Consider the following 12,235-nt stretch of genomic DNA (forward strand, 5'->3'; position numbering starts at 1 on the left):
CGGGGCTGCAGGTGGGACTGGTACTGTGTAGAACTCAGGACTGGACCACGGCTTCATCAGGCAGAGGCCCCAGAGCTGAAGAGCCTTCCCTGGCCCCAGGAGTCCAGCTGCTAGTGGCCTTTTCCAAAGACGCTGCTCAAGGCATCGTGCTGACCAGACCCTTATTCCCAGGTAACAAACTTCCCAGGGAACTGTGGGAAAGGTCCCCCCAAAGTGGGTGTGGTCAGCACCTCTCCTGCCCCTGCTGTGGGCTCCTGGCGCCTCTGTGCCTGTTTGCACCTGCTTGAGTCATTAGACGACTGAGATCAGCAATGGTTGGCAAAGACAGGCTCCCTGGAGGATTTGCTGGGCGTTTGATCAGCGATCTCCAGACTATGGCCCACGTACCACATAGTTTTTCATGGCCCACAAATTACAGATGGTCTTTGTTTTAAAATGGTTGAAATTTTCAAAAGAAATATCTACTTCAGGATATGAAAATTGCATACCCCGGGATGACAGTGTCCACAATAGCTAGGCGGGGACACAGCCACATGCATCTGCACAGTGTATCCAGTGGCCATTGTCCCACAGCAGAGACCACCACCCGCAAGGCCGATGGGACCGGCTCTCAGCCTTCCACAGGACAGGGATGCTGACCCTGCTTCGGAGTTGGAAACACACAGACCTGGGGCATCCAGACACCCTGATGGGTCTGGGGTGGTCCCGTGGGCTGGTCCTAGGAGGTTCCCATGCACACTGGAGGGGCAGAGTGTCGGTTTAGAGAACGGCACTCCAGGAGGCTGGCGAAGCCTAGGCTCCCCGGAGTTCACCAGGGTGGACAGGTTCTCAGTTTGATCTACAGACCTGTGGGAAAGAAGTCTGCAGTTGTATTAATCATTATGCTGGAGGAATCATCTCCCTGGGGCCATCGTAAGGCAGAGTCGGGTGAAGGAACACGCTGAAGGTCCAGAGGGGGGTCCTGACAGACTCTGGAGCTGAGGAGCTGTGGGCTCCTTGCTTCCCATGTGCGAGTCAGCAGCTGGGCAGCTGCGGGCGCCAGGAGGGAGGACAGTGCCGGCTGTCCCGCACCTCCGTCCTGTGCTGGGGCCCCTCGAGCTGCGGATGATATTCTTGTCTGTTGTAATTTCTGTCACATCTTCCTCCTTGATATTGGAGACAAATTTCCCTCCTGTCACGATGTGTTTGAAGTTTCCTTGCAATGAAATTAATTCTTACAAAGTTCAATTACAGCTTCCCCTCTTCCCTTTCTTTCTAAGGAATTTCACGTTCTTTTCTACATCATGACTTACCAAAAGTGGCCATGTCTTCCTCTGGGGCATCTTGCAGGAATCATTTCTCTGTGTTAGCACTCGAGGCAATGCGACTACCGTGTGAATAATAAGGCGGAATTTGGTCTCTTTCTTCCTGTGATTGGGATGGCTTGATCGGCTGCAGGTCTTTGTCCCCAGGCTCTGGGATGTTCCTGCTTGGCAAAGGCGCCAGAAGCAATGCTCTTTGAAGTGCCTTGTCCAGGAGAACTGAACGTGAGCCTGGTTCTGCATTTACTGGGCGCCATGACCAGGCACTTTGGTGACTGCTGTGCAGAGCTGCGCAGGGACCTGAGCTGTGTGTCTGCACATGGCTGCTGCACTGTCAGGTCAAGGTCAGGGCCGAGTCATGCGCGGACTGGGATGCACACTCCTGGGAGGTGGCTTTGTGGTTCTGTTCTGCAGAGATGGCCACGCTTGAGAGACCAGATGAGTTGGGGCAGATAAGCGGGCAGATTCTCATGGAGCTGGGGAATACGAGATCAAGTGTTGGTAGGTGGCGCCCAGTGAGGGTGCGGGAGTCGGTCCCGCCTCTTCCAGTTCCCCACGTGGCAGCAGTTGGTGGCGTTGCTTGGCTGTGGGTACCTCACTCCAACTTCTGCTTCTGTCTTCCCTTCCCACTCCCCTGTGTCTGGGTGTCTCCCCTCTGTTCCCTCTAAGGACATGGGGCATTGGGTTTAGAGCTCACCTACTCCAGTGCAACCTTATCTGCAAGACCCCATTCCCAGGTGAACTCCAAGACAGGTACGTGGGTTAGGACTTTGGTATGTCATTTAAGGGGACACAATGCAGGCTGGGGTGTACAGCACTCACCTAGCTGTGCCAGCCTAGCAGAAAAAATACAAAAAGGAAAACAATCCAACCCATGACAAATGGCTCTTCTCTTTGCATCTCCTGCTTCCACGTCTTCGGCTGAGCAGGTGTGAACAACTCCCAAGACCGCACGTCTTCCTGCAGGGGGCGTGACAGAGGATGTGGGTTGGTGGCAGTGGATCCGCCCACAACCTGTGACCTTCCTTCTGTCTCACAGCCGCAGGACAGGTGGATGGCAGGGGCCAGGCCCACAAAGAAAGCTCACTTCCCTCTGAGCTGCAGGAGGAGGCACTCAGGAGGCGGGTCCCATGGGCTGAGAATCCTGCTCTTCTTAGTCCTGGGTTCTTGGCAGACATTGTAGTGCACAGAGAATAGAATGTGCTCCATTCCCACTTGGGGAAATCGGCTGCATCTTTACTTTGTAAAGGCCCTGAGGTTCGGATCTGTTAAGATCCCTAATGTGATGGGTGACCTTAGCAGATAACCAAGGCTGCAGGCTGCCTGCAAGAGAAAACACATCCAGGGGCTCCCCAAGTCGGAGCACCGGGCAGCCGACCGGCAGCGCTACTGGTCAGCAGTAGGCGGCACTGTGCGGTGCATGCAGCAGCTGTGCAGCCGTCTCGTGATAAAACGCCAGGCCAGAGCGCGAGGGACCCACCGAGTCTCGTTTAAGCAATTCTGATAAACTTGACTCAGCTTTAAAGCACAAGTAGCCACCTGTGGGACACCAAGGGTCAAGGATGGCAGGCTCCACACCCCGGGCCGGGGTCACATGACAGCTGCCTCTTCAGGGGAGGCCGGCCACAGGTGCTCTTCATGTCCCTGGAAGTCGGGATCGCTCGCCCTCAGCAGCAGGTCTGCTGCCTTCTGCTACCATTTTGGTGTTCAGTGCTATCGAGCTAAAAGTGTTCAAAGGCTCCCATTATTATGGATTAATTTTAAATGAGGCTGGGTCCTCTTATCACAAATTCATCTTCTATTGATGTAGCTGTCATCTGTGTTGATTACTCTACTTTGATTTAATGTTGACCATTAAAATGAAGCATGGCCATGGACGGCTGTGGAATGGCCACCACCACCGGGAGAAAAGCCTAAGGGGCTGACAGGAGAGGTCGTCTGGCCGAGTTAAACCAGGTTGTCTGTCACAGCGAGGCCCAAGGGTGCCTGTGTCCAGAGGCTGAGGTGCTAGTCTTCTGCATGTTTGTGAAGCTCGGGGAGCTTGAATGCAGAATGCAGAAGCACTGCATTCAAGGAAGGGCAGGGACAGTGGATGCAGGGAGGAGCCAGCAGAGCTTCCCCCGGGGGTGCTGTACTTCCCGCCTTCCTTCCCCGCCACCTCTGTCTGGTCCTCCCGGAACACAAGGGCACTCCTGTGTGCCCTTATTTCTCAGGAGGAAAGCTGAGGCAGGGAGGTCCTGGGCTTGACTCCACGGATCCCAGGATGGCTCTGGGTGGGATGGTGTTGGTCCCATGTCCCTGCACAACAGACTGGCTCCTGCCAACGTAGCCCTGGCTGCCCCCTGACCCCTGCCTACTGCAGCCCTCTGCCCTGACCCCCACGATGCCTTGAGGGGCACAATCTGCCTGGCTGCCCTCCCAGTGTCCCCACTGCTCAGGGACACCATGCCTGGCTGCTGAGCCCTGGCTCCTCACCAGGAGTTCATTTGGGGGAAGTCTCCCAAACAGGTGCAGAGAGCAGGGTCCCTGCTCTGGGCCCACCTTAGGTCTGGCCTGGAAACACCAGGCCACTGGGCCTCCGAGGACACCTTCCCAGCGCACTGCTCCTCCCAGGCGGTGCCCAGCCCCGCCATCTGGCCCTCCTTAGGCTGTTTCTCAGACCACACATGGCAGCCACCGGCCATGAAGGTGGCACATGCTGTCCTGACACCAGGGGAGGCTGCCGTGCGGCAGGCAGGCCTCCTGCAGCCCCAGGAGGGGCACACAGCGCAGCCACAGGAGCAGGGCGGTGAGCCCAGGAGGCCAGGGCCTGCCTTGGCTCCTCGTGCAGCTGGGCCTGTGCTGGCTCTGACGCCAGACCCTCAGGTCTCAGGGAAGAGCTGCGAGCCCCTCCTGTGGCCCTGGTGCTCACAGGGTGGTGCTCACAGGCTGGTGCTCACAGGCTGGTGCTCACAGGGTGGTGCTCACAGGGTGATGCTCACAGGCTGGTGCTCACAGGGTGGTGCTCACAGGGTGATGCTCACAGGCTGGTGCTCACAGGCTGGTGCTCACAGGCTGGTGCTCACAGGCTGGGGCTCAGAGGCTGGTGCTCACAGGCTGGGGCTCAGAGGCTGGTGCTCACAGGGTGGTGCTCACAGGCTGGTGCTCACAGGCTGGGGCTCACAGGGTGGTGCTCACAGGCTGGGGCTCACAGGCTGGTGCTCACAGGGTGGTGCGAGACACAGCTGGACCCAGAGCTGAAGCAGAAATGGAATCACCAGGGCCACTGTGGGTGCTGCGGGCATCAGGCATGGCCAGCGCCCACCTGCTGTGGCCTGCCTGGCCGCATTCCCTGCTGGCCGTGCGCTGGGTCGCCTGGCATAAAGCCACCAGTCAGCACTGCTCAGTGTTGGCCTGGGTGAGGCCCTGGGGGTGGGAGAGCACGGGATGTGCAGAGGGAGCCTCACTCCTGGGCTCGGGTGGGTCCCTCGTGCCTCTGGCCTGGCATTTCTGTTACGAGATGGCCGCGCAGCTGCTGCAAGCCCCGCGCAGTGCTGCCTACTGCTGACCACTAGCGCTGACGGTCGGCTGGCCTACGCACCCGTTCTGTCTCCCACCTCTGCACTCCCTGGGGAGGGACCAAGCGAGCACTCCAGGTGCCAGTGGGTGCGAGCCACGGGGACGTCTGCTCCCTGGAGAAACGGCACTTGTATCTGTTTAGAGGCTTCCCACACTAAGGCTTCTGTGTGTGAGGGGTCTTCTCGGCACTTACCGTCATTTCCAGAAGAAAGCCTGAGTTTGGTCCCCAGCCTCCCCTACCGTTCGGGACACAGCCTGCACTGAGGTGGCACTCCAGAGTCGCCACTCTGCCTAGCTGCCCTGCTCCACACCCGCTGGCGGAACCTCGTTTCTGGGTAAATGAGCGGCCGATGGATGGCATCTGTTTCTGCTTCTTGCTGCATTTGGAGGGTGGCTCACGTTGGGGCACTGGGCACAGCACAGACCACCCCCCCACACACATGCTGAGCTATTTGGGGCCCACCTGGCCTGGAAAGAACGTGACATAGGTGGGCGCCCAAGGCCACCCCGTGAAAGGAAGGAGTCGCTGGGTGATGCTTTGACTCCAGGCTTTTCTTCGCTGGGTGGCCAAAGGGAGAGGTGAGGCTGATGAAGCCCTGGCCTGGTGGAGCCCCTCAGGGCGGGTGGCGCCTGCCATCACAGAGCCCCAGCCTCTGTGCCCCATGACCCGGGGGCACCTCCAGCCTGGCCAAGACCTGGACGTCAGACAGAGAACGGAACAGGTTTCCAAACCCTTGGGCCCCCTGGAGGACTGGCTGCACCCTTTGGTGACGACGTCCTGTCCCTCTGCCTCTCATGGTTGTTGGAGGTTGGAGTCTGCCTGGGAGTCCAGGTAGGAGTGGGCTCCATCTCCCTGCAGCTGGGCTCAGCAAGGCCTGCCCCCAGGAGGCTGGCCACCTGTGCTGCCAACTGGGCACAGGTCAGTACCTCGACCTTCACCTGCTCTGCCGTGGGCTCCTCCCTCTCATGCCCTTCCACTGCATGGACGGACAGGTCCTTCTCTTTCTTTCCCAGTGACAAACATGGGGCACGACTGTCCCCCTTCTTGTGCTGCTGGTTCAGAGTGGCAGGTTCGTGGGGAGGGATATTTCCTATTTTCCTCGGGTCACTCAGCTGCCCTGAGTGGAGCAGGACCTCAGGAAAACCATTTACTCAAGGTTCACGGCTTTGAGCCACTAAGTCAGGTCCTGCTCTGTGGGCCCCAAAGGGCTAGGAAGAAGCAGTTTTTGCCCCTGAAGTGGCTGTGGTGCCGGAACAGCCTGCCAGCTGCAGACAGGTGGTGAGGAAGGCTCGGCTCTAAGTGAGAGGCTCCAGCGCTCAGGTTCTTAGAGGCTGCTCTCTAGGCAGCTGCGACATTCAGTCCTGAGCCTCGTGCACTGTCCTCCAAGGATCAGAAGCCACCGTCCCTTAGATCTCAAACTGAAAATGCCCCGAGATGTCCTGGCTGATCCCAGCTGAGTAATTCAAGGTCATGGGCAGTAGACTGGAGGGTAGCCATCTGTTCTGATTTGGTGATTTGGAGACGACAAGAGACTGGAGCTGAGTCAGGGCAGCAGGACTTCCTACCGAGAGGCCACTCAGGAGGGACTGGGCCTGGGGTGAGGATTCTTAAAACCCATCTTTGGTAAGAAAGAACGACATTACTCTAAATGGCAAGCTGGACTTGGCCACATGGCACTCCCACTGGGCACGTCCCCACTGGGCACGTCCACTCTGCACTCCCTTTCATTCAGCATGATATTTAGGGAACCAGCAGAGCTCACCTGTAAGCTGGCCGGTCTCACTGTCCAGGAGGAAGGGTCGGCAGCCAGCAGCACCCCTCAGGTCCACACCACACAACCCAAAACTCACATCCTCAGGTGAAGGGCGGTGTGCGTGTGCAAGTTCAGGGGTCTTCACACACCTGCATCCCCATCCAGACCCAGGGCTGGCCTGGCACCGTCCACAGGGCCAGGGCTGTCACAACTCTTCGCCATGTGCGAGTATGCCCCACTCACCCCAGGTCAGGCTGGGTGCCGTGGCCTCTGCAGCCCCTGAGCCAGGTCCTCTGTGTGTGCGTGGGCAGCCAGGTGCTGCTGAGTCCCAGCCGGTCTCTTCCCTGCAGAGCGTCGGGTCCCGGGCCTGGAAGGGACTCCTGAGACTGCTGAGATGACGGGGCAACCGCAGGCCGCAGCCGGGCACCTGGGGCGTGGCCACTGCGTCTTCTTGGAAACTCACAGATCAGAGTGGCGCCAGGCTAATCAGGGGACCTACCCCCTCATTGCAGGTGGACGGCCTGCTCATACCCGGACACTCATGCCAACGTCACCGAGGCTCAGCCTTTGTGTCTGGCAGTCACCGACCTCTACTGAGGCTGGGCTGCCACACAGCGCCGTCCCTTGGTCAGCCTGACGACAGGGACTCAGCTCTCCACGTCTGCACCACCCAGTCCTGCTCACGCCCAGCAGCCCACCCACCAGCTCCGCTCAGAACCAGGAGGGGCACTTCTCCGAGCTGCCGCTCCTCAGCAGGAGACTTGGCAGGATTTGGGGAATCTCTCCCAGGCTGGGACGGGTGCTGGAGTGACCCTGTGTGCAGGGATGATCCTGGCCAAGCTGCCCAGACTTGCAGGTGTCTGCGAACAGCACACCTGTCTGGGAGCTTCAAACAGCTTGCAGAGAGGACGGAGGTGACAAGAGCATCGGGAAGTGGTCCTGAGTCCCCGAGGCTTTGCAGGGACACAGTGTGGGAGGGCCCAGCAGGTGCGGTGCTGTGGGAGGATGTGGCAGGGCCAGGGCGAGGGACACACGGGGTCTCCCGAGGAGCCAGCATGGGGGAGGGGGACGTGGCCCCGGCTCCCAGGAGCCCAGGCCACTGTGGAGTCATGACCCTGCCCCAGGGCTGCCCAGGCTGGGTCCTTCCAAGGGCCTCTGCTCTCACTGACCTTTCCTGCCTGCCCCGTCCCCAGACCTTTCTGGGGCTGTGACTGACTGCCGTGGGAAGATGGCTTTCCCTGTCGCTGGAGTCCTGAGTTCACAGGAAATCTGCCTTTCCAGCCACTGCCGGTCCTGTGAGTGAACATTGATCGTCAGGGCCATTGCTCGGGGAGAGCCTGCGGCTGTGTGGTTCCTGCAGCCTGGAGGGAATGGCCTCTGCGGAGCTCGTCCGTGTGCTGAGCTCTCCAGGGAAGCAGAACCTGGGTACACATGTGTACACACACGCGCGACGTGTGGACACGCAGAAAGAGAGTCATTCTGAGTAGGTAGAAACAAGACCACAGGCCAACAAGCCCCCGATGCCCAGGGTGGGGGGACAGCTGGAGACTCAGGGCGACTGGTGGTGTGAGCCCCAGTCTGACGGAGGACAATGGCCGATGCCCAGCTTAAAGGTGGTCAAGCAGGGAGGAGCCTCCCTTGCTATCCAGAGCCCCAGCTGACTGGACGAGGCCACCCACCCTGGGGAGGGCCATCGGCCATCCTGTGCAGTGGTCTGCTTCACATCTGCCTTGCCCCTTACCTCTGCTGCCTGGCGCCGAGCTCCCCTTCCTCACACTCACCCCATCTCCTTCCTGCAGGGCTGTCACCCGCGCCCCTGCTGCACATGTGGCCTGTCGACCTGACGCTCTGCTGTCCTTGTTTCCTTACGTGGCTTCTGCCTGGCAGGTGACTGAGTTCTTGAGAGCAGAGTCCTAGTCCCCCACCTCAGCGTCAGGACAATGTCTGGAACAAAAACAAAGCCAAACCAGGACCACGGGTCCAGCCAATAGCCCCGCCTCTCCTCCGCTGCTTCCTCTCTGCAGAACAACTGCTCCTCACTGAGGCTCCGCCGCCTCAGGGAGCAGAGTCCCCTGCCTGTGAAGGCCTGCCAGTGCCCAGGACCCAGTGCCAGAGCCCGGCATGCCAGGGAGCGCAGAACAGTCCACTCCTCCAGAAGCACATCTTGTTCCCCCTCCTGTGGCAGGTGCTCGCCCTGTCCTTCCCCTGGCTTCAGAAAGCCCCCCAAAGCCCAGCCGGTGAGCCCCGTGTCCTGGCCTGCCCCTGGGGGAAGGCTGCTCCCAGACCGCTCCTGGGTTGGACATCACTGGCTGCTCTTGCAGACACTTCTCCACAGGAACCTGCCCTTCCTTGAGGGGCTTCTCCATCCTTGTCCATCTGGGCAGATCTCAGGGTACAGGAGACACGGCACTTCAGGAGGATGGTCTTGCAAAGAGCAGGAAAATGGAAGCGGTTCTGTCAGAGTCAGAGCCATTCAGTGTGGGTGCCCGGTGGGGCAGGGACAGCTCTGGGACAGGCCTGGCGCCGTGGCCATCTGCGTGCGTCTCAGCTCTCTGCTGCCATTCCACCCTCACTCGTTGTTCTTCAGTATTGATAATGAGCACATTTTCCACCATGACCTTCTAATGGTTGTTGATTTCTCTTGCAATGCGCTGGGCAGCACGGTGATCACAGAGCCAGACCTGCCCTGAGGAGCAGAGCAGGGAGCCCTGCAGGAAGAGGGGGTGAGAGGTACCTCCCGACTGCTCGTGTTCGAGAGAGGGGTCGATGGGAGAAAGGCACACGTCTCCGTCCACTCTGGCGTGCAGGAAGCAGCCTCTGCCTTCCTCTGACTTGAGGCACAGGCAAGAGAGCAACCAAGACATTAGTGAGAAGTCCACACTGCCCGGAAGTCCCCAGCGAGCGTCAGAGAGAGAGGTGGAGCTGTGGGCACGGGGCCCACCCTGTGCCTGGACCCCAGAGGAGCACAGGCTGTGTTTTCCAGGGAGGCTTCCAGGTCTGCCTCGCCCCTGGCTTCCCACTGAGCAAGTCTCCACAGCACCGAGCAGCCGCCTGGAGAAGATCTGCTGTCCGTGGGGAGTCATGTCCGTCCAAGAGAGATGGCCAGGTGTAGGCATCCTGCCTGTGGACTGGGAGAAGCCCAGCAGGTGGTGGGATGCAGCGGCTCCTCTGTTCCCGAAGCCCCAAGCACGGTGCTTGAGCGTGAACGCCTTGCACCCGCGGATTTCGCTGCGGCCAGTCTCTTCAGTCTCCAGCCTCTGCCTCCCCTGTCTGTGGAGCGGGGTGGTAACCACGTCCACTCACAGATCGCAGTGGGGGTGATGAGGGGTGTGTGAGGAAGCTGGGGTGGGAAGCTCTCCCGCCTGCCTGTCTCCTGGCTCACCACGTGCTGCCCAACAAGGTCCTCTCCCCGGTGTGACAGGGACGCCCAGCCCCTAATGCCACAGCTGTGTGTGCAGAGGAAACATCAGGGCCCTGCAGAGCTGTTCAGCTCCCCTGCCACTCTTTAGACTGTAGGGACCATCTGGATTAAAAGTTTCTTAGGAAACTAAATGGAAATAATCAAGAAATAAGGAGACAGGTGCTGGGAAAGACCAGCAGGCATGCCCAGAGCCCCAGCACCTGCCCCGCTGGACTCCGTGTCCTGCATGATAATGAGAGGTTGTACGTGGGCAGGTAGAGCTGTATTTCTAGGTGCGTGGTTCCAGCAGTATCTCTCAGTTAACTGTCGGAGATTTCCAACACATTTGTTTATTCAAAACATGAGCATAGAATTGCCTTGCCATACCCGCCCCTGCTGCGCTTTGCCACTCTGACCCGGGCCCATCCTGCCAGAAACCTGACGGCAGGGCCTGGTGCAGTCACGAGAATGAAGGGAAAGAAAAGGTAGACCACAGGCTGGACTTTAGTAATTTTGCAAAACATAACCACAAATTTATCAAGCTTAAAAATCAGTTTTCCTTGCAGAGTCTCCCACGTACACTGCAAGCGTAGGGGCAGAAGCAAATGAGCAAGTAAGTGTCCTGCTAAGCCTTGACCTGAGGCCAAGCAGCAGTGAGGACAGTCTTGCACAGAGCACCCAACCTCGGGAATCTCTGGGCCTCGTTAGTTAGCTGGGAAGCCTCAGAAAATCTCATTTCTGCTTTCATGGGGGACTCGTCCACCAGTGAGGCCGAGAGAATGTCACCTGCAGGCTGTCCTCTGCTCGGGTCCAGCCGAGGTCCTTTGAATGTCACTGCTAATGAGCTGCAGGCCCATCCCGGCTCACGACCACTGCACAGTGGTCACTCCCTCCTGCCTGCAGGCACTGGAGTCCCAGGACTGTGTTTTCAAGGCCTCCCTGGCCGGCCTTCCCCGTGCTGCTGTGCAGGCAGAACTGGGCCAGCATGAGGGCAACCGGACTTTCCCGAGTCGTGGAAGAGGAGTGCGCTGGGCTGGAGACAGAGGGCCGGGCCAGCCGGCCTCTACCTCTCTGGCTGTGGATGGCCTCTTCTGGGCCGTTGGCTTGGTCTGCCACTGCGGAAGACAAGGCCCGCCATCTCTAACAGGTCACAACATGCCCGTTTTGGAAGTTTCTCTTGCAGTGGCTCCTGCAGCCTCTTTAATTTTAAGAGCATGCTCACATTTGAACAGAGTGCACTGCAGGCGGGATAGAGATGGCCAGGATCTCCAGGAGGAGGAGGCCCAACCCAGTGCTGCCTGCAGGCTCTCAGGCACTGACTCGAGCAATGTGAGTGCCAAGATGACAGAGCCATCGAATGGAGGAGACAGAGGCCAAGAGACAGAGGCCAGCGGGCGCAGAGCCCTGAGTTGATGGATGGGTCCGGCTTAATTTTTACCTTTTGTTCCCTATTGTTTTCTAGGTCAAAGCAATTGCTGACTACCACAAACTCAAGAAATCCAAACTCCTGAGTTCAAAGATTTCAACCTGAGATTTATAAGTTCATGGTGCAAATGAATTAGAACAAGGGTCAAATCATCTAAGGTTGTTGACTTCCCGCCCACTGAGCACAGGGATTGATCCTCCCTGGACCTCAGTCACAGGCCCCAGGCAAGACTGGCAAGGAGCAAGTGATGGGTGAGTGATCAGAATCAGAGAGAGCTGAAAATGAAGCACAGCCAGCTTTGAGGATGGAGGAGAGGGTCATGAGCCGAGGCACACAGGCAGCCTTCCTCGCAGGAGAAGGCTGGGAATCCATTGCCTGGGAGCATCCCAAAGGCAGGCAGTCCTTCTGGCCCTGACTCTGCCCCAGTGAACTGGTGCTGGACTTCTCACTTTCAGAGCTGAAAGGTGATAACTTGGTGTTATCATAGGCCATCCCTGGAAATCCATACACAGAGCACCAAGCCGACTCTTGGAACAGGGAGTGATGAGGGCCGGGCCTTTGGGACTACATGGAAGGATTCTTCCCTAAATCAGAGTCAACCTGGGCTCAGGGAAGGCATCCAGGAGGCAGGTGGGGCTGGGGTGAGTCAGAAGGTCACCAGCACAGGGAGCAGTAAGGCAGAGTCCAGAGGTCAGAGCAAGGCTATGGACCTTGACATCAGAGGAAATGTCCTTGGGAGATACAGGGGAGGGGGGTTGGGAAGTGGAGAGAAAGAGGGGGCCAGGGTCTGAGGCTG

The sequence above is a fragment of the Sciurus vulgaris genome (assembly GCF_902686455.1).
Source record: "Sciurus vulgaris genome assembly, chromosome: 4".
Classification (NCBI taxonomy): Eukaryota; Metazoa; Chordata; class Mammalia; order Rodentia; family Sciuridae; genus Sciurus; species Sciurus vulgaris.